This window comes from Bison bison, unplaced genomic scaffold (assembly GCF_000754665.1).
Source record: "Bison bison bison isolate TAMUID 2011002044 unplaced genomic scaffold, Bison_UMD1.0 scf7180017864291, whole genome shotgun sequence".
Classification (NCBI taxonomy): domain Eukaryota; kingdom Metazoa; phylum Chordata; class Mammalia; order Artiodactyla; family Bovidae; genus Bison; species Bison bison.
In genome coordinates this window covers 3927010-3946674 of record NW_011494863.1, presented here as the reverse complement: position 1 = coordinate 3946674, position 19665 = coordinate 3927010, and the positions used below count along the sequence as shown (strand labels likewise).

Sequence of the window (19665 nt, the reverse complement as noted above, 5' to 3'; positions counted from 1 at the left end):
TTACTCATCAAGGAAATGAAAACAGATACACCCAGTGAGATACTACTATACACACACCAAATTGGCTACAATTAGAAAGATAGACAATTACAAGTGTAGATGAGGACGTGGAAAAACTAGAATCTTCATACTTCAATGGTAGAAATGGAAATGGGTTCAGTCCCTTTGCAAGACTATTTGGCAATATCTACTAAGGTAAACAGCCATCGACCCTATGATTCAGCAGTCCTACTGCTAGGGATATACTTCAGAAAAATGAGTGTTTATGGCCATCAGAAGATACGTAAGAGAATATTCCTAGAGACTTTATTGATAAAAGCTTAAGTTTAGAAACAACCCTCCATTCGTCAACAAAAGAATGAAAAACTTGTGATATATTCCCCATGAGGAAACGCTTTCCATCAACCAAAAGAACAAACTACTACTATGTGCAGGCTTCCCAACAGCTCAGAGGGTAAAGGATCTGCCTGCAACTCAGGAGACCTGGGTACGATCCCGGGTCGGGAAGATCCCCAGGAGAAGGAAAGGGCAACCCACTCCAGCACTCTTGCCTGGAGACTCCCATGGACAGGGAAGCCTGGTGAGCTACAGTCCACAGGGTCGCAAAGAGCCGGACACGACTGAGAAGCTAACACACACAGTACTACAAGCGTGTGCACACTTCACAGACATACACTGAGGGAGAGAGGCCACAAAAGAGAGTGTATGCCAGATGGCTCCACTTACGTGAAGCTCAACAGGGAAACTAATCAACGGTGGTGGAGTCAGGATAGTGGTTCCCTACAGGGTGGGGGACGGAGGGAGGAACTGACTGGCTGCACTAGGAAGTCTTTTGGGGCGGCGGACGTGTTCTATATCTTAATCTGGGTGGTGAAATACTTGTATATTTGGCTTGAAAGTGACAATAGAGCATGATCCCCCAGTTGATGTTCCTCTCCAGAATACCTGACTCTCGAGTTTCTAGCGACTTACTGGTTAGGCAGACAGGACTCTGCCAACCTCCCACACTTATCCTTATTCCACTCCCTTCCTTATCCTCTGATATGCCTAAAACAGGGACTGCAGAAAGTGAACGTCACAAAGGATTAGCTCCTGGGAGTGGGCTCACAGTAGGGGTGGGGGTTTCCCTTAATTCTCATACAAATACCTTCTTTGACCCCAATATAAATAATGCAATCTGAATACAAATTTGGAGACTCCGTCCCTGAATTTTCCTTTTCTTTTCAATTGTGTATGAAAGAAATGTTTAAATCTTCCAAAAGCTTTAAATCTGTTCCTGCTATTTTCTTCTGTCGGGCATGACAGGGCAGCCTGTCACTGGCATTCCTGGTCCTCGAGGCACAGTTATATGGCACAAATAAGTGAAGACATTGAGTCAAAAGGAAGACCCCAGTGCCTTCCAGATGCACCGTGGTTCCTGCAGGAAAGAATATGCTTTCTGAGGCTGAAGCAGGATGGAGCAAAACCCAGACGGCAGCTGGGACCTCAGAACTCAAGCTGAGTCAAGAGGTAGGGAGAGAAGAAAGAAAGAGCATCTAGAAGAAATTGCTAACGTGGCATATTATTTATTAAGGGGAGAAAAAAATAGGAAACATTAAGAAAAACTCATAAATCCCCTCAACTTTTACTTTTTTCCATAAACAACAACCATTATGATATCTAACAAAATTAATGATAATTATTTAATATCATCTGATAATCCACACTGGAATTTCCAGAACTGCCTCAAAAACTGTTATATCTGTTTTGTTCAAACCAGCATCCAACCCTGGCTCACACATTACATTTGCTTAGATGATAAAAGTCATTTTTGGCTTTTACAGTCTCCCCTCCCTTTTCCTTTAACATAGCATTGCTTTACTGGAGAACTTTGATCTGCAATGCTTTAACTCTTAAAAAAACTAAAGAAACTTGGTAAACATTTTGATTTGAGAAAGCTGACTGGTCAGTCAGGCTAGCCACTATACCACTCAATATGCCTCTTTGTATTTTCTCCCAAATTTCAACCCACACAAAAATGGCAAACTCCCTTCTTAACATAGAACTCCAACAATAAGATCATAATACTTATAGGGGATGCACTCATGGCAAGTACTGTGCCAGGGAATTCTGATGCATTAGCTCATCTAACTGTACAAAGAACTCTATGAGGTTAGGGTTAAGATTATCCTCACTTTAACAGATTGGAATCTGGGACACAAGATAATTCAAATAATACATGATAAGGCCTGAATTCAACCCCAGGTTGTCTAAAATCAGACCACACACTTCATCACTCTCTACTAGTGTTTCAACTTTGAGTTTGAATAGCCTAGATCAAGGTTGGGAGTGGCCACTGGCTAACCCTGGCCAGCAGACAGAGACACAAGTGGAGAGAGCGCCTTCCTCCAAACGGAACCAAGGATTTCTCAGACATTATCTCATACCTCCTCATAGTTGAAGAGAAAGAGAACGAAGGAAATGGGAAAACAAATTTGAGGCAGCACTCTTATTGACAGCAAAGGCATCCATTGATGTACCACCACTGATGACCTCGAACCTCGGGTGTGCCACATAGCCCCTCTGAGTACAGTTAACACCTAACAAGACAAACCTGACCCTGCTGCAATTAATGCAAAATGGAAAAATTTAAGACTAAATATGCTCATTCATGGGAAGGTCTGCAAGAGCCCAGGAATGAAATGGAAAATGTTGTCAAGATGTCAGTCACTGAAAATAAAGTCAGAATGGTCAAGAGGATCACCTTCCTGTGCCTCTGTGGGTGATCCATCAATCACCTGGCTGTGGGCCTGAGGAAACCTTTCAAGGTACCACTCATGTTTTTTTGTGCTGGTGAATTTACCCTGGAAGGGAAGCAGTAATGGTAAAAACAGAAAAACACAGGATACCAGAGGCTTGCTGAACTATGCTAAAGACGTCCAGCCTGGTGCATCTCTGACTCACCAACTTCCTCAGTGAATTTTTGTGGTCAGGGGAGGATAGCAGATCTGTCTCTGGGGGGTCAAGTGTGAGCTGTTTCTGCTTCCTTTCCCTACCACCTTCCATTTTCTTTCTTAACCAGGAGATGGGTAGGGACTTTTGTATACAACTACACCAGACCGTGCCAAGGGGAGAAAGTCAAGCTCACAAACGTCAACTCCTTACCCAGGACACTGCAGAGTTCAGCACAAAGACCTGAGGTTAATATCCACAGATCAGCATCATACAGTGGGGGAAAAAGAACACTTGGACTGACCTGTGGCAGCCCCATGACCTCTAGTCAAGTCAACCCAACAGAAAACCTGCCTACCTTCTATGTGCTTCTGAAACAAAGAAATCAAAAGAGGATTCTTTCTTTGCAACATCAGGTTAATTGATGACTGTGTTAACTGATGAACAACGAAGGGTTATTCATCTGTCTGGAAACCCCCTAACTGGCTGAACAGTGCCACAAAATAAAAGGCATACATCATGAACCAAGCAAAACCAGAGGCTCAAGAATGAACCCAGGGCTCAGGTGTTACTTTTATAGAGCTTTCTTTACCTATCACCTCCAAGAGCCCCCTCTGAAGCATATCTATACAATCCCTTTTAATTGCTCATATCACAAGATGGAATCAAGAATGCCAGGGGAAATATACCCTCAGACATACGGATGATACCACTCTAATGGCAGAAAGTGAAGAGGAACTAATGCGGCTCTTGATGAGGGTGAAAGAGGGAAGTGAAAAAGTTGACTTGAAACTCAGCTTTCAAAAAACTAAGATCATGGGTGGTATCTGGTCCCATCACTTCATGGCAAATAGAAGGGGAAAAAGTGGAAGTAGTGACAGATTTTATTTTTCTAGGTTCCAAAATCATTCCGATAATGACTACAGCCATGAAATTAAAATACATTTGCTCCTTGGAAGGAAGCTATGACAAACCTAGATAACATATTAAAAAGCAGAGACATGGACCAAGAAAGGTCCATGTGGTCAAAGCTATGGATTTTTCAGTAGTTATATAAAGATGTGAGAGTTGGACCATTAAGAAGGCTGAGTACCAAAGAACTGATGCCTTCGAACTGTGGTGCTGGAGAAGATTCTTTTTTTTTTTTTTTTTTTTTATAAGACTCTTGAGAGTCCCTTGGACAGCAAGGAGATCAAACCAGTTAATCCTAAAGGAAATCAACCCTGAATATTCATTGGAAGGACTGATGCTGAAGCTGAAGCTCCAATAATTTGGCCATCTGATGTAAAGAGATGAAACACTGGAAAAGATGCTGAGAAAGACTGAAGGCAAAAGGAGAAGGGGATGAAAGAGGGTGAGATGGTTGGATGGCACCACCGACTCAATGGACATAAGTTTGAACAAACTTTGGGAGACAGTGAAGAACAGAGGAGCCTGGCGTGCTGCAGTCCATGTGGTTGCAAGAGTTGGACACGACACAGTGACTGAACAACAACAATGCAGACCATCAATCTGTTGCTTGTTCTGCCCAGAATCTAGTCCCCTTTCTACTGTTAAAACTCCTCAATTTTCCTCCGGGGAACTACCCCTTCCCTCATCTCTGTCTATGTGGTCAGGGGGAGCCAACCCCAAGGCTGTATTAGGACTCAGATCTGGCCCATCCATCATAGTGACCACTTCAGGGAATGGAAGCAGTTCAAACTAATGAAACAGTCATCCCTGGGACTTCTGCTTGAATTCCGACTCTTCTGTGCTGAGGGTGCTGAGTTGGTAGAGGATAACCAGGAGCTGCTTGCGTACAGAGACCTCTCTGTGACATAATCGGAAGCACCTATCTGAGAAGATGCTAAGTCACTCAGTCATGTCCAACTCTTTGTACCCCATAGACTGTATCCCTCCAGGCTCCTCTGTCCATAGGAGTCTCCAGGCAAGAATACTGAAGTGGACTGCCATTTCCTCCTCCAGGGGATGCTGCCGACCCAAGATCGATCTCGCATCTCACGTCTCCTGCATTGGCAGGCAGGTTCTTTACCACTACCACCACCTGGGAAGCCCCAAGCATGCTAAGCAAAGCAAAGCAGGGGCCAACAGGTTCAGACTCTAAATCTCTGTAGTTCACACACTACCTAAGTTGACATGTCTTAAGAGCTGAAATTCCACCTACAAGGAACCAGATGTCTCTACAGAACTGTCTATCCAATCTAGTTTAGTAAGGTCTCAATTTATATCTCTGGCATGTCAAAAATATCTTTTCCTGGCAGGATATCTTATGAATCTTGCATTTTTTCAGTCTTATCGGGTGTGCTTTTATTCCTTGGCTGAATGTATGTTGAATGGATATATTTGTTACATATGGATATTAAAGACTCATGGTGATGATATGAAAATATAGTGATGATGACTGGGTCAAACATCCTGGAATGACAGACAACTTATCCTTGGGCTACCTTCAGGATCAGCAAAAGCACAGACCAAAAGGATCTGTCCTTTCCTCAGTCAAAAGCCCCTGCTCCTCAGAAGCAGAAGCCACACTGCATGGACCACTAGTATTTCATCAGTTCACTTATTTTCTTTATAAATGCACAACTTCCTTAAAGGAGGTGCTTTTTAAATATTTTCATATTCCTATTTCAGGCAGATTTTTCAAAAATGCTTTTAAAGGGTAAAGCAGTATTGTGAAATTACCACCATACAGTAAAAATCTGTAAACTCCTTCACGGGTAAGAACTGTCAGTGAAATGAAACAGAATACGGTAACATCATATTTTATCAGGTTATAAGATTCTAAAGCTAATGGTTAAGGCAAAACCCAGAAAGACTGGGATCTCTCCTGCCAAGCCCTTAAGCTGTGCACATAGCACAATGCACTCTGCTTTGTTTAAGCTGCACTGTACTGAAGTCAGTCAGTTCCGCTGAGAGGCTTGTTATCACTTGGTGGCTCCTTCAGCTGAGCACCTGCCAAAGCAGCTGCTTGTGTTCGGAGGCCACAATGAAGATACTTATTAGTTTAAGCATTTATCTAAGACAAATGCACGCACCTCAATTAATGTCATTATGCTTTCCTTTACTACTATCCAAGTCACCCACAACACAAAGACTGGTGTTGCTTTCAGCCTACACAGTCCTTTACTACGCATCTTAGGCATCTGGGATAATGAAGTTTTACACTGGGAGGCGGGGGTGTGGGTGTGGGTTTGCCCATGGAAAACATCTAAAGCAAAGCCAAGTCAAATGAAAAGTATTTCATGAGTAGGAATTAATTGTGGTAAGAGACAGGAATCATATTAGGATCATCTAATCTGGTGGTTTTCAACCTCTTAGTACAGAATTCTTTTTATCAAAAAACCATGAATTCAACAATGGATCAGTCAAATGTGAAACTTAAAAGCAAGGCAGCTCTAGGAGAAGCTAAGAGAAAATCTTTCCACCCCAAACCCCACAGAATCTCAGATGTTCCTGAAACATAATGTGAAAAACTATCCATCTAGAGACTACACTGCCCCCTTTCATTAGAGCTGCATAATCCCAGGCTGAGAGGGTAAGGAACTTTTCCAAGGTCATGCAGTCAATGCATCAGTGGGCAAGACACGGCGTTTCCTGACATGGTGTGCCACCGCTTTCATTACAAATCTGGTCCCTCCACCACCCACCAGTCCATCAGATGTGAACTTTCACAGCTATGTGCAAAGGGCTAGTGGAGATTTGGAGAGAATGAGGCTGGCTGTAGCAGGTCAGGCAAGACTTCTGGGAGGAGGCAAGTTTGGTGTTGCATCTTATAGGAAAAACAAGTCACAACTGAACTAGTGGAAAAAGTCATGGGGGTGAAATGTAGTGTGAGAGTCCAGATAGTGTCGGGGAGAAGGTTGGCAAGTGAAACGGAACAGAAGGTCTCAGAAAGGGACAGAAGAGAGAGGGGAGAATGGAACAAAAGGGGAGTACATTACGAATTCTAAATAGCTGAGGAAAACCTATTTCCAAAAACATATACCAGCTTCCCTGAAGATATGCCTGGCAAATATGTCAGTAGTCCTCACGGGTACGACGGCGTGGAGCTGGAGAGGCAAGCACAGGCCTGGGGCCTGCATCACGAGGCCTGATTCTAGAGGCGGCCCTGCCTCCTCATCCACAGCAGGTGAGTGCAGTTATAGCTACCAATAAGTTAAACGAGCTAATGTTTAAAAAAATACTTCACAAACATTAAACCAGTATATATAGTTAGTATTTAAAAACAAAATACTAAGTAATCATTCCATGTGAAATAATCCATTTCTAAGAAAAGCCAAGGTAAAAGGGCTCTTCTTCCAATTCTCCAACATTAACAAGGCGTTTGTAGGCATTAATCTGCCAAGACTTCAAAGTCAGGCGAACAGATGACTGACACAGAGAACAGAATCAGAGGCCTGCCCGCCCCAGGGTTCTTGGTTACACCATTTCAGATACCGCAAGGAAGGAATCCAAGAAAAGCTCCACTGGTTATTTGGGTCAGAGACACTGAACTATCCTGATATTCAAAAAGCAACCACTGCAGTACAGACATAAGAAAGGAGGCGGACAGTAGGGGAGTCCCAAAACCAGACCCCCACCCTAAACTATGCCAGAAGCAATTGGGGTAAGAATAAATACTACATACAAAATTCGACATAACTGATGAAATAGAAAATAAAACAAAAATACATACAGTAAAAGTTACAAGTACAAGTTACAAGTACTGCCTTGTTTAAATAATCGCTTCAAATTGTATGTGGAAAAGGAGAGGGAAGGGATTAGAAGTCAGCAACAAATGCAAAAAGCCAAAGAAGTTCAAGGAAGCAAACTTTACATCCTCTGCCAGCTCTCTCCCCACCACCACACAAAAACCGAAGGAGAGGCTTTTTCAGTTTTGTCATTGACCTACTTTTGAACATCCAAGGTATAAATAAGCAGCTCTATAAAGCCTGGGAGGAAGGAGAGAAAAGAAGAGAAATGTCCTGGGTCTCAGTGTCAGTGACAGACCTCGCTCCTTCACAACACACTGACGGTTTTCATTAAGGAGTTCAAAGGGGAAATTCACTTGTACTCATTCATAACCAACGGGCGTTTTCTTTTTTTTTTTTTTTTTTAACACATAAGTAATACTGGTGCATGGGTAAAACCAAACTATACAGAAAAATTAAAAATGAAAAGTTATATCCTCTAAACACTCTCCCAAAAGACGTAACCTTTACATTTTTGAGTATCATCCCTGGAAAAGAAATTATTTATATACTAGGAGAGGCATGTGCACATATTTTTATTTATTCAAATGAGATCATATTACTCAGAAAGTTTTGGACATCACCACTGTCACACTGCTTTTCCCATTAGCACAGGCAGGCCTGCATCAGCTCAAAAGCACTGCACAGTAACCTGTTGTATAGACCCACTGTAATGGAATAAACCAGTCCCATGCTAGTAAGATGTGTGAGCAATTCCTTTTTGTCTTCCTGTCTGTCTATCTACCCATCCACCCACCCATCTATCGGTCCATCTAATACATTCATTGGCTCTTTCAAACAAGCTGCAGTAAACATCCCAGTCTGCATCCCCAGCATTCGCTCTAAGCCAGTCTGAGCTGTGAGGGTCTGTTCTCATCCTCCGTTAATTCCCAGTTAACCAGCTGCACCAAAAGGTTCGAAATACTACTCAATAACAATCCAAAATCAATTTTTAGTAACAATGAAAACTTACTAAACTATGGTATAAAATGGGATAAATGAAAACTTAGTTGGAAAGCCTGATATCCAATATATATAAATATTTATCATTTTTAAATAATTATAGAAAAAAATTAAAAGTGTACCATATAAAGATTTGGGATCAAGCCTTTCTCTTTAAAAAAAAAAAAAAAAAAAAGGCCCAATTTGGTAACAATCTTTTAAAGCAGTCTCTTGTTGTCTCTAAGGCCCCTATGGAGTTTTCTTTTCCTCCAGTGTTAGAAGGGAGCCTATGGACCACAGTTCGTCTCTGAGCAAACTACCCTCTTAGAAGGATCTGGCAGCAGAGGCTAAGAGAGACCAGGCCTCTCAATGACTTAAGGGTCAGCCAGCCAGTGGCTCTCACTGCTTCTCACTTGTTCTTCTCTATCAAGTGACCTCACCACCGTGTATCACTGCTTAGTATCTTAAACCTCAGGTATCACATAATCAGGGAATTAAGTTAACCCGCTTAATGCCAGTCCTCTCAAATGTCTATCCAAGACATGACACACACGTCTATTTGTCTCAAATGTCAGTCATCAGAGAGGCCCCCCAGCTTCTCCCAGATCAGCCTGGTGCTGAACTTAAGAGATTGCAAGATACGGCTTCTCTAAGCTGCAATTTCCTCAAATGCAACATGGGAACAGTACCTGTACTGACTCGGCACAGTCAAGGACCATGAGATAACACGTGACACTCTTGGAGGGAAGAATGATACAAAATAAGGGCTCAAAAGGTGTTAGTAACTTACGAAACCATAGTCTCAGTTTTGAAAAATGAGCTGGCACAGAAAAGAGTACTCTGGCTCTATCTACCAGAAGAAATAGATTTTTGCTTAGAGATATGATTAAATCTGTTCAAGCTACCCAAGGTACAGTCATTATTTATACCCTGGGAATGCCTCAGCCTAGGAGACAGTAGCTAATCCAGGGCTGCAATGAGGCAAGGATACAGCTAACCAGAAAGAGTGTGAAAGGCGTCTCCATGATGCAAAAAATGGCGTGTGACACTTACTGACTGTGGCCAAGTTCCAGGCAAATCGGAAACTTTATAGATGTTTTCCTTTCTCTGTCATTTCATTTTCTTCATAAAAATGCTGTTTTCATCTTATTTAACCACAGTTATTCTACCCTACTAAGTAATCAAGAGTTTACACTATAGTTCCTAACACAGTCCCTTGCAAAGAAATGCCAGGTGCCAAAGAGAAACAGTTTTAACTCAGGCTCTCTTCCTTTCATTCAGAATATGTATTAAACACACAGACCACCACACCAAGTATTAATCTTGTGTGTATTTCTTAAAAAAATAATTTGGTTCTCAAATTCATTCAAACTTTCAATGTCACCTGAAAAACACACAGAATCTTGAATTTCACCAAAGTGGGGCTGAAATTTGAATTTAAACTGACAGAATCACACAGTTTCATATAAGAGAATTCTTATCCTGAGAATTAGCTAATTTAGTCTTTAATTTATTCTTTCATTCCCTATTTGCACATTCATTCATTCATTCCAGACTTGGTTAAACACCACCACCCTCCCCAGAAAGCCTTTCCTCCCTTGCCCGCCCATAACTTACAGCAACTTTCGTGTAGACTACTGTGGAGGTCCTTGTTCTGACTTGCCCCACATCACTCCCATTTCTGATAACAGCACCCCAGTGTCCTCAAATGTCAGTCAGATGGTTCCCTACCTTTTCACCAACATGATCCAGTCAATCAATATATTCTATCCTTCCTTTCTGTGATTGGCTGAGAGTTTAACATGTGACCCAACTCCAGGACCTTAATCACAACCTGAGGGGGCGAATATCAGGTCTTCTCTTTAGGGTTGCTGGTGATAAGGATGATGCAAGACTGGGCCCACCAAGATGGGATGGCTGTTAGGCCATACATGCAGAGATGCATCCTAAGAAAAAAAGCAGAAGCTTTTGATTTTAATTAGGTCCCATTTGTTTATTTTTGCTTTTATTTCCAGTATTCTGGAAGGTGGGTCATAGAGGATCCTGCTGTGATTTATGTCAGAGAGTGTTTTGCCTATGTTCTCCTCTAGGAATTTTATGGTTTCTGGTCTTACATTTAGATCTTTAATCCATTTTGAGTTTATTTTTGTGTATGGTGTTAGAAAGTGTTCTAGTTTCATTCTTTTACAAGTGGTTGACCAGTTTTCCCAGCACCACTTGTTAAAGAGATTGTCTTTTCTCCATTGTATATTCTTGCCTCCTTTGTCAAAGATAAGGTGTCCATAGGTGCGTGGACTTATCTATGGGCTTTCTATTTTGTTCCATTGATCTATATTTCTGTCTTTGTGCCAGTACCATACTGTCTTGATGACTGTGGCTTTGTAGTAGAGCCTGAAGTCAGGTAGGTTGATTCCTCCAGTTCCATTCTTCTTTCTCAAGATTGCTTTGGCTATTCGAGGTTTTTTGTATTTCCATATAAATTGTGAAATTATTTGTTCTAGCTCTGTGAAAAATACCATTGGTAGCTTGATAGGGATTGCTTCAGCTCAATTCCAGAAAAATGAATGACCCAATCAAAAAATGGGCCAAAGAACTAAATAGACATTTCTCCAAAGAAGACATACAGATGGCTTACAAACACATGAAAAGATGCTCAACATCACTCATTATCAGAGAAATGCAAATCAAAACCACAATGAGGTACCATTTCACACCAGTCAGAATGGCTGCGATCCAAAGTCTACAAGCAATAAATGCTGGAGAGGGTGTGGAGAAAAGGGAACCCTCTTACACTGTTGGTGGGAATGCAAACTAGTACAGCCACTATGGAGAACAGTGTGGAGATTCCGCCTTATGACCCAGCAATCCCACTACTGGGCATACACACTGAGGAAACCAGCATTGAAAGAGACACATGTACCCCAATGTTCATCGCAGCACTGTTTATAATAGCCAGGACATGGAAGCAACCTAGATGTCCATCAGCAGATGAATGGATAAGAAAGCTGTGGTACATATACACAATGGAGTATTACTCAGCCATTAAAAAGAATACATTTGAATCAGTTCTAATGAGGTGGATGAAACTGAAGCCTATTATACAGAGTGAAGTAAGCCAGAAAGAAAAACACCAATACAGTATACTAACACATATATATGGAATTTAGAAAGACGATAACCCTGTATGCAAGAGAGCAAAAGAGACACAGATGTATAGAACAGTCTTTTGGACTCTGTGGGAGAGGGAGAGGGTGGGATGATTTGGGAGAATGGCATTGAAACATGTATAATATCATATAAGAAACGAATTGCCAGTCCAGGGTTGATGCAGGATACAGGATGCTCAGGGCTGGTGCACTGGGATGACCCAGAGGGATGGTACGGGGAGGGAAGTGAGAGAGGGGTTCAGGATGGGGAGCACATGTACACCCATAGCAGATTCATGTTGATGTATGGCAAAGCCAATACAATATTGTAAAGTAATTAGCCTCCAATTACAATTAAAAAAAAGTCAACAGAGAGGAAAATGGAAAGAGACCAAGTCCACTCTGGTCTGGATACAGACCAGACCAAGTTCTGAAATTTTCAGAAATACATATGCCTAAAACTTTTCTTTTCTGCCATGGGCCAGTTTCTGGTATTTGGAAGCAGACATGCTAACAAATACAGCTTGGCTCTACTGATTTCTACTCATGCCCAACTTCCCCCACAAGACTGTTAGTCCATGAAGGGCAGAAATTATGTTTTACTGTCTTCCTCTCCAGTACTCCTGCCTGGAAAATCCCATGGACAGAGGAGCCTGGAAGGCTGCAGTCCATGGGGTCGCTAGGAGTCAGACACTACTAAGCGACTTCACTTTCCCTTTTCACTTTCATGCATTGGAGAAGGAAATGGCAACCCACTCCAGTGTTCTTGCCTGGAGAATCCCAGGGACGGGGGAGCCTGGTGGGCTGCTGTCTATGGGGTCACACAGAGTTGGACACGACTGAAGTGACTTAGCAGCAGCAGCTGCCCACAATTAGCAGAAGGCCTGAGCAGATATGTACAGTAGCCCTGGGCTCAGGGAGGATTTTCCTACAAACACTATCCTATTTCAAGAAAAGGTGCATATGCACCCGGCTCATTAGCTTAATGTAACAAATTGCACAAAAGGGATCTGATTGGGGTTGTTCAAACACACTGAGGGAAAACAAAATGTTGCATTCTTCCTTTTCGCTATACAAGAGCAAAAGGGAAGAATTCTTTTAAAAAGAAAGAGTATTCTTCCTTTCGCTACAAAAGAGTCATTTATTAACTCTATATGTACCCCCAATCTCAAACTATCATCATCAACAACAAAAGTCACAAAGTTTCCAAAGCAGTGTCACTGAAACACCATCACATGAAAAGAGCTGCGCGACCACAGCAGGAAGGCAAGGAAAGCAGGGTAGGAATAGCTACCCTGGGACCCCCACTTCTCAAACCCCCGCTTCTCAATCTGTAAGCCTCACCCTTGGGGCGGTCCTGATCTGAACACCCACCTGCAATCTTCTTCAGAGATGATACACAACTGGGGTCTGTGATGCCACAGAGGTGGAGAACCACTGCTCTGAAGGGTACAAGTGGCTTTTCGGGTGTTTTGTTTCTCTTCCTTTGTTAATTCAGTTAGGAGAATATGCCCATAAGTCACAGAAAAAACAGGAAATAATTGAACTGGAGCTCTTTTACCCATAAAAGATAGAATCTCCAAGGAAGAGGCCAACAAAAAGTCAAGGTTTATTTATGTGTTTGTTTAAATATGGCCTCTGGTAGAAGAGGAAATTATTTCTCAAGATTCACTGTCTCTAATGGGAATGATGAGTGGCAGCTTGCAAATGCCCATCTGAACAGAGTTGGAAAAGAGTTAGATCCTCACCCTGCCCAAGAGCCTGCTAACCTTATAAAGGTTGCTTGGAAAAAAAAAAAAAAAAAAAACACTGGCCCACCTGAAATGAGGGAACAGTGTCATTTATTATAGTGAAAAACAGGAAACAAAGTATATGTTCGTTAGAAAGAAGACCAGTTAAACATTCTGCATTAAGACAATGCAATCAACATGATTCATTAAACAAAGATTTACTGAACATCTATTATCTGCTAGAGCTCCATTGGGAAGCGGAGAGACAACTGCAAACCTAAGAGTTCTACACCTAAATTCATTAACAAGGTAAGAGCTCTGTGACAGCCATTCAAAAAGCACCCGAACCAAAAGAGCACACAAAACACAGTGCCGCTGATTAATAGACACTCACATAGATAATCTCCCGCATGTAAGATACAGCTACAAAACAGTGGGTGAAGTGCAACTCCAATTTTCATTAGAGAAATATATCTGTATTATATCTATGAGTGTAAGTATCTTAATAATCACTAAAATGTTACTTGCAGTCATCTCTAAAAGGTGGGGATTTGGGTAATTATTATCATCTACATACCACTTTCATCATCATATCATTGGGATTTTTAAGAGTGTAAAATTGTGTATTAAAATTTTATGGTCCCATCTAACAATATATAAGAGAACTGGCTGTCATACCAGATGATCTGGGCTCAAATTTTACTTTTGTCACTTATGCGCTATGTGACTTTAGGTAAATTAATCTCTCTGTGCCTCAGATCACCAAATTGTAAACTAAGGCTAATAAGACCGACCTCACAGAGTTGTTATGAGGCTTGTGGTTGTTCAGTTGCTGTTGCCTCAAACTCTTTGTGACCCCACGGACTGCAGCACACCAGACTCCTCTGTCCTCCACTATCTCTTGGGATTTGCTCAAATTCAAGTCCACTGAGTAGGTGATGCCTTCCAATCATCTCATCCTCTGCTGTCCCCCCTGCCTTCAGTCTTTCCCAGCATCAGGGTCTTTCTGAATGAGTCGGCTCTTCACATCTGGTGGCCAAAGTACTGGAGTTTTCAGCTTCAGCATCAGTCCTTCCAGTGAATACTCAGGGTAGATTTCTTTCAGGATTGACTGGTTTGATCTCCTTGCAGTCCAAGGGACTCTCAAGAGTCTTCTGAATGTTCAGTTTCACGCCAGCTTTTTCACTCTCCTCTTCACCCTCACCAAGAGACTCTTTCGTTCCTCATAACTTTCTGCCATTAGAGTGGTATCATCTGCATATCAGATGATATTCAAGATTGTTGATATTTCTCCCAGCAATCTTAATTTCAGCTTGTGAATCATCCAGCCTGGCATTTCATATGATGTACTCTGCACGGAAGTTAAATGACAATATACAACAATTCTGAACCAGTCAGTTCTTTCATGTCCAATTCTAACTGCTGCTTCTTGACCCACATACAGGTTTCTCAGGACACAAGCCCTCTCATCTCTTTAAGAATTTTCCACAGTTTGTGGTGATCTGCGTAGTCAAAGGCTTTAGCATAGTCAATGAAACAGAAGTAGACGTTTTTGTACAATCTTCTTGGTTTCTCCATGATCCAACAAATGTTAGTAATTTCATCTCTGGTTCCTCTGCCTTTTCTTAATTCAGCTTGTACATCTGGAAGTTCACGATTCACGTACTGTTGAAGCCTGGCTTGGAGAATTTTGAGCATTACTTTGCTAACATGTGAGATGAGTGCAATTGTGTGGTAGTTTGAGCATTTTCTGGCATTGCCTTTCTTTGGGATTGGAATGAAAAGTGACCTTTTCCAGTCCTGTGGCCACTGCTGAGTTTTCCCAATTTGTTGGCACATTGAGTGCAGCACTTTCACAGCATCATCTTTTAGGATTTGAAATAGCTCAGCTAGAATTCCATCACCTCCACTAGCTTCATTCATAGTGATGCTTCCTAAGGCCCACTTGACTTCACATTCCATGATGTCTGGTTCTAGGTGACTGACCACACCATTGTGGTTATCTGAGTCATGAAGATCATTTTTGTATAGTTCTGTGTATTCTTTCCACCTCTTCTTAATCTCTTCTACTTCTGTTATGAGGATTAGATGAATTAATAACAAAGGGGGAGAAGGCAATGATGATGTTGGAGAATAAGGAGATCAAGCTGCTTCAGACATACTATCCATGAACATGCCACCCTGCTTGAAACATCTCTGAGTACAAGCCTGACTGAAGCCTTTCTGACCTTTCTATGATCTATTCCTCTAACAACACCTCATCAAGGGTATCAGGAGCTTTTAGCAAACTCCTGCTCATCATTAACCCCATCAGTTGACCTCCCTCCCAGCCAGTATGACCCATATCCATGCACTACCTTCTCCTGTCTCCATGGCTACAAGTATGTTACTTCTCCAGCCTTGAAGTTTCTCTGTTCTCCAATAAACTGGATTCTTTCCATCTCTCTGTGGTGCTCATTAAGGCTTATCCAAGTAGATCCTCTTGGTTCTGTTATTGTTTTTATTTCCTCTCCCTTCCCATCCCTTGCCACTCTACATATTTAAGTGCCTAGATTGATTGGTCTTTAAATATATTGATGTTTGAGGCATGTTCTTCTTCCCTACCACTTCAACCTTAAACTCTAATTTCAATTAGTGTTCTTAGAAAACTATCCTCCCACTCCCTCACCCATCCATCCATTCACCTACCCATCCTTTAGTGATTAACAACAGCAAGCCAATCATTGTGCTGGGTGCTAAGCCAAGGTGGGCATCTGAGAATGGGAATACCATCATACAATAAAAAGTTAAATTGATGCTATATATATATATCTTCTAACAACCATGTAGTTTAATGGCTCTATTAAGCACAGGGAACTCTACTCAGTACTCTGTGATGACCTATATGAGAAGAGAATCAAAAAAAGAGTACAACACGTGTATGTATACTTGATTCACTTTGCTGTACAGCAGCAACTAATACAACACTGTAAATCAACTGTATGACAATCAAAATTAATTTAAAAAAAGATTTCATTATTTGACTACCCTATACAACTGGAGTTGACTTTGTTTCAGTGTCACTTGTTTTAATACACATGTGGTCAAGTTGTATCTTTCTTTTTTTTCTTCTCCTGAATTTTATTACAGACAAAATACTGTAGCACTAAAATAACATTAAGAAGAATAATTTTTTTTAAAAATTCACCACGCTAACAGCAGCTATTTTATTTTCTCGTGTCTTCTCTCTGCTTTTGTACATGTGTGTCAATTTACGCATTTGTAATCATAGCACACATAAACTCTCATATTACTTTTCTACTTATTGAGAAAGCATTTTTCTGCATTCAATATTTATGGTTTTAAGAGCAGAATAAAGTTTCAAAGGGTTGTCACACCATACTTTACTTATTTACTCTCCTACTGATGAAAACATAAATTATTTCCATTTTAAACGTTAACTCATTGACAGGTAATCTTCCTGTATACACTCCTTTTCTTCTTTTTAATTATGGACTTGGAACAGATTTTTCCAGCCCTGGGATTACTAGACCCAAAGCTATGAAAAGAGAATGTAAGGCTTTTGACAGCCATAGGCTATTAAACTAAAGAGTTTTAACAATTATGCCTACAGTCAACACTATTATCCACACTAATAGAAGAAAACAGAGTTGAGGATAACTCAAGTTATTTCTGTTTGCAATTGAGAGACCAAATATTTACACGTACTTTTATAGATTATTTATCTTCTTAATTACACTTCACACACCAACAGAGAACATGTAGAAAAAACAGATCAGGTATGTGAAAGTACTATGAAATATTAAAAGACCAATACAAATTTGAACGCTGCTGAGAAGCCAGGGGACACCAGTCCAAGAACTGCAAGAAAGCCAGAAGTCATCTACACACAGATCCCTGAGAGCTGCCTGTCTACATACAGATGCCCTCTCCCACAGTACACTGTGAGTGCCACTGGAACAGCCTTCCTATTTGTGACTCCACTTGGTTCTGAGTCCCCAAGAGAAAAAGGAAAGTGTGTGTCAATATCTGACCCCCTTCTGTACTCTCTTCTCCGTCATCCCAGCCACAGTCATTGCCATTCTGAATGCTGCAAAGCAAATCCCTAAAAAGCAGAAACCAAACTGTCTAAAATATAAGGGGGAAAGGACTGGGAGAGAAAATAAAAGTCCTATATTAAAACTGTCTACCAAAGATTAAACTAAACTACCCATTTTCACAAGCCCTTTAAATCACCATGCTCCTCCTATTTACCTTGGATGGTTTTCAGAAGCTTGCCTCCACTCCCAAGCACACATAAAACCAACAAAATCCACCCTGTCTGGATCTCAGCGTCATCCTACACTCAGCCTGCATCCCCACATGTGGCACCTATGCTCCTGTGTGAGATGTGCTTTCACCTGACCCAGGGCTGCATCCTTGAAACACACCGCGTCACAGCATATGAAAGACATTCCCTTGCTATTCCCTTTTCAGGTTTGTGATAGATCTAAAAGAAGTGTCTATCTGGTACTGGCATGTCTTCAACATTTAACAGTTGCTAACATACTCTCTCTTTTTTAACAGAGAGAAAAGCTGGGCATAAAGGAAGAGGTTTTAGCAAGTAAATGTATCTAGTTAGAACTTACCAATGTAAGTGTGTTTCCATTTTCTTTATCTTTAGGATATCCTTATACAGTAAGTGATACTAGCTTACATGGTTTTGCGAAGTAAAGAAAGTGAAAAGAATCAAAAAGACAAACAGAACAAGTGTTACGGGAATATGACCCAAATCAAGAAGGATATCGAGAAAGGCTGACGTTTAGAAAACTGCATTAGGCCCATTTACATTTTATACTTGTCACCTTTTGTACATCTTCATCCCCTCAACCCTCAACATAACTGTTATATGCTTAAGGGGAAAGGGTTCTATTTTATTTTATTTTTTTTTTTTTTCTCTAATTTTATTTTATTTTTAAACTTTACACAATTGTATTAGTTTTGCCAAATATCAAAATGAATCCGCCACAGGTATACATGTGTTCCCCATCCCGATCCCTCCTCCCTCCTCCCTCCCCATACCATCCCTCTGGGCCATCCCAGTACACCAGCCCCAAGCATCCAGCGTCATGCATCGAACCTGGACTGGCAACTCGTTTCCTACATGATATTTTACATGTTTCATTGCCATTCTCCCGAATCTTCCCAGGGTTCTATTTTAATATCATGTTTTATTTCAATTGCCAGGAATCCAACATAGAAACAAATTATCTAACATTTCTAATTTCTGTCAGTTAAAACAAACAATTAAAACTAGACACTGTGAGTTCAATGAAAGCACTGTAACTTCAGATTTGTTTTTTCTTGATTTCTCATTGATCATTTTGTCCAATTAAAAAATCATTATAATTTAACTTTGTTTATCTTGACTTCTGATTGCTTTTTGGTCATTAATGACATAGAACCCTTCAGATTTCAGGTTTTCCCCTTGTTAATTATTTGATAATCTATAAAGAATATGGCAGACATTCTAGTAAAACATCAGGTGACCCCTTTATGTGTGACTATGTGGAATCCTTTTGACCGTTAACTTACTTTGCCCCCAGTTTATGTTTCCAAGAGATTCAGACATTAGAAGTTAAACATCTCATGCGAAGAGTTAACTCATTGGAAAAGACTCTGATGCTGGGAGGGATTGGGGGCAGGAGGAGAAGGGGACGACAGAGGATGAGATGGCTGGATGGCATCACGGACTCGATGGACGTGAGTCTGAGTGAACTCCGGGAGTTGGTGAGGGACAGGGAGGCCTGGCATGCTGCGATTCATGGGGTCGCAAAGAGTCGGACACGACTGAGCGACTGATCTGATCTGATCTGATCTGATGGTTATGTAAACGGTTGTGCCTATTCTCTGTTCTACCCCAAGTTCATCTGGCTTGCTTGGTTTGGGGGTTCCTGTTGTTTCTCTTTCCACTCAAGTAGAAGCAATGTTTTGTACATATATAGCTTTATCAACCAGAGATTTTTTTTTTTTTCTTTTTTAAGAAAAGAAAGAGAAAGAAAAACTGTCACCATTCAGTCTTGTTAGTCAAACAAGGAAAACTCTTGTGGATCTTCTGGCTGGCAGCCCATAAACTGGGAATAGATTAAAACTATAAAGATACCAAATATAAGTCATCATATCACTGCCCAACAATGCAGATGA

At 41.1% G+C, this 19665-nt stretch overlaps 1 protein-coding gene across 5 annotated transcripts in view; it reads right to left on the bottom strand.

The window, feature by feature from the left end:
- The window catches only part of ARHGAP26 (Rho GTPase activating protein 26), a 476468-nt gene that overhangs the window by 238866 nt on the left and 217937 nt on the right, over positions 1–19665 (bottom strand). The window lies entirely within an intron of this gene.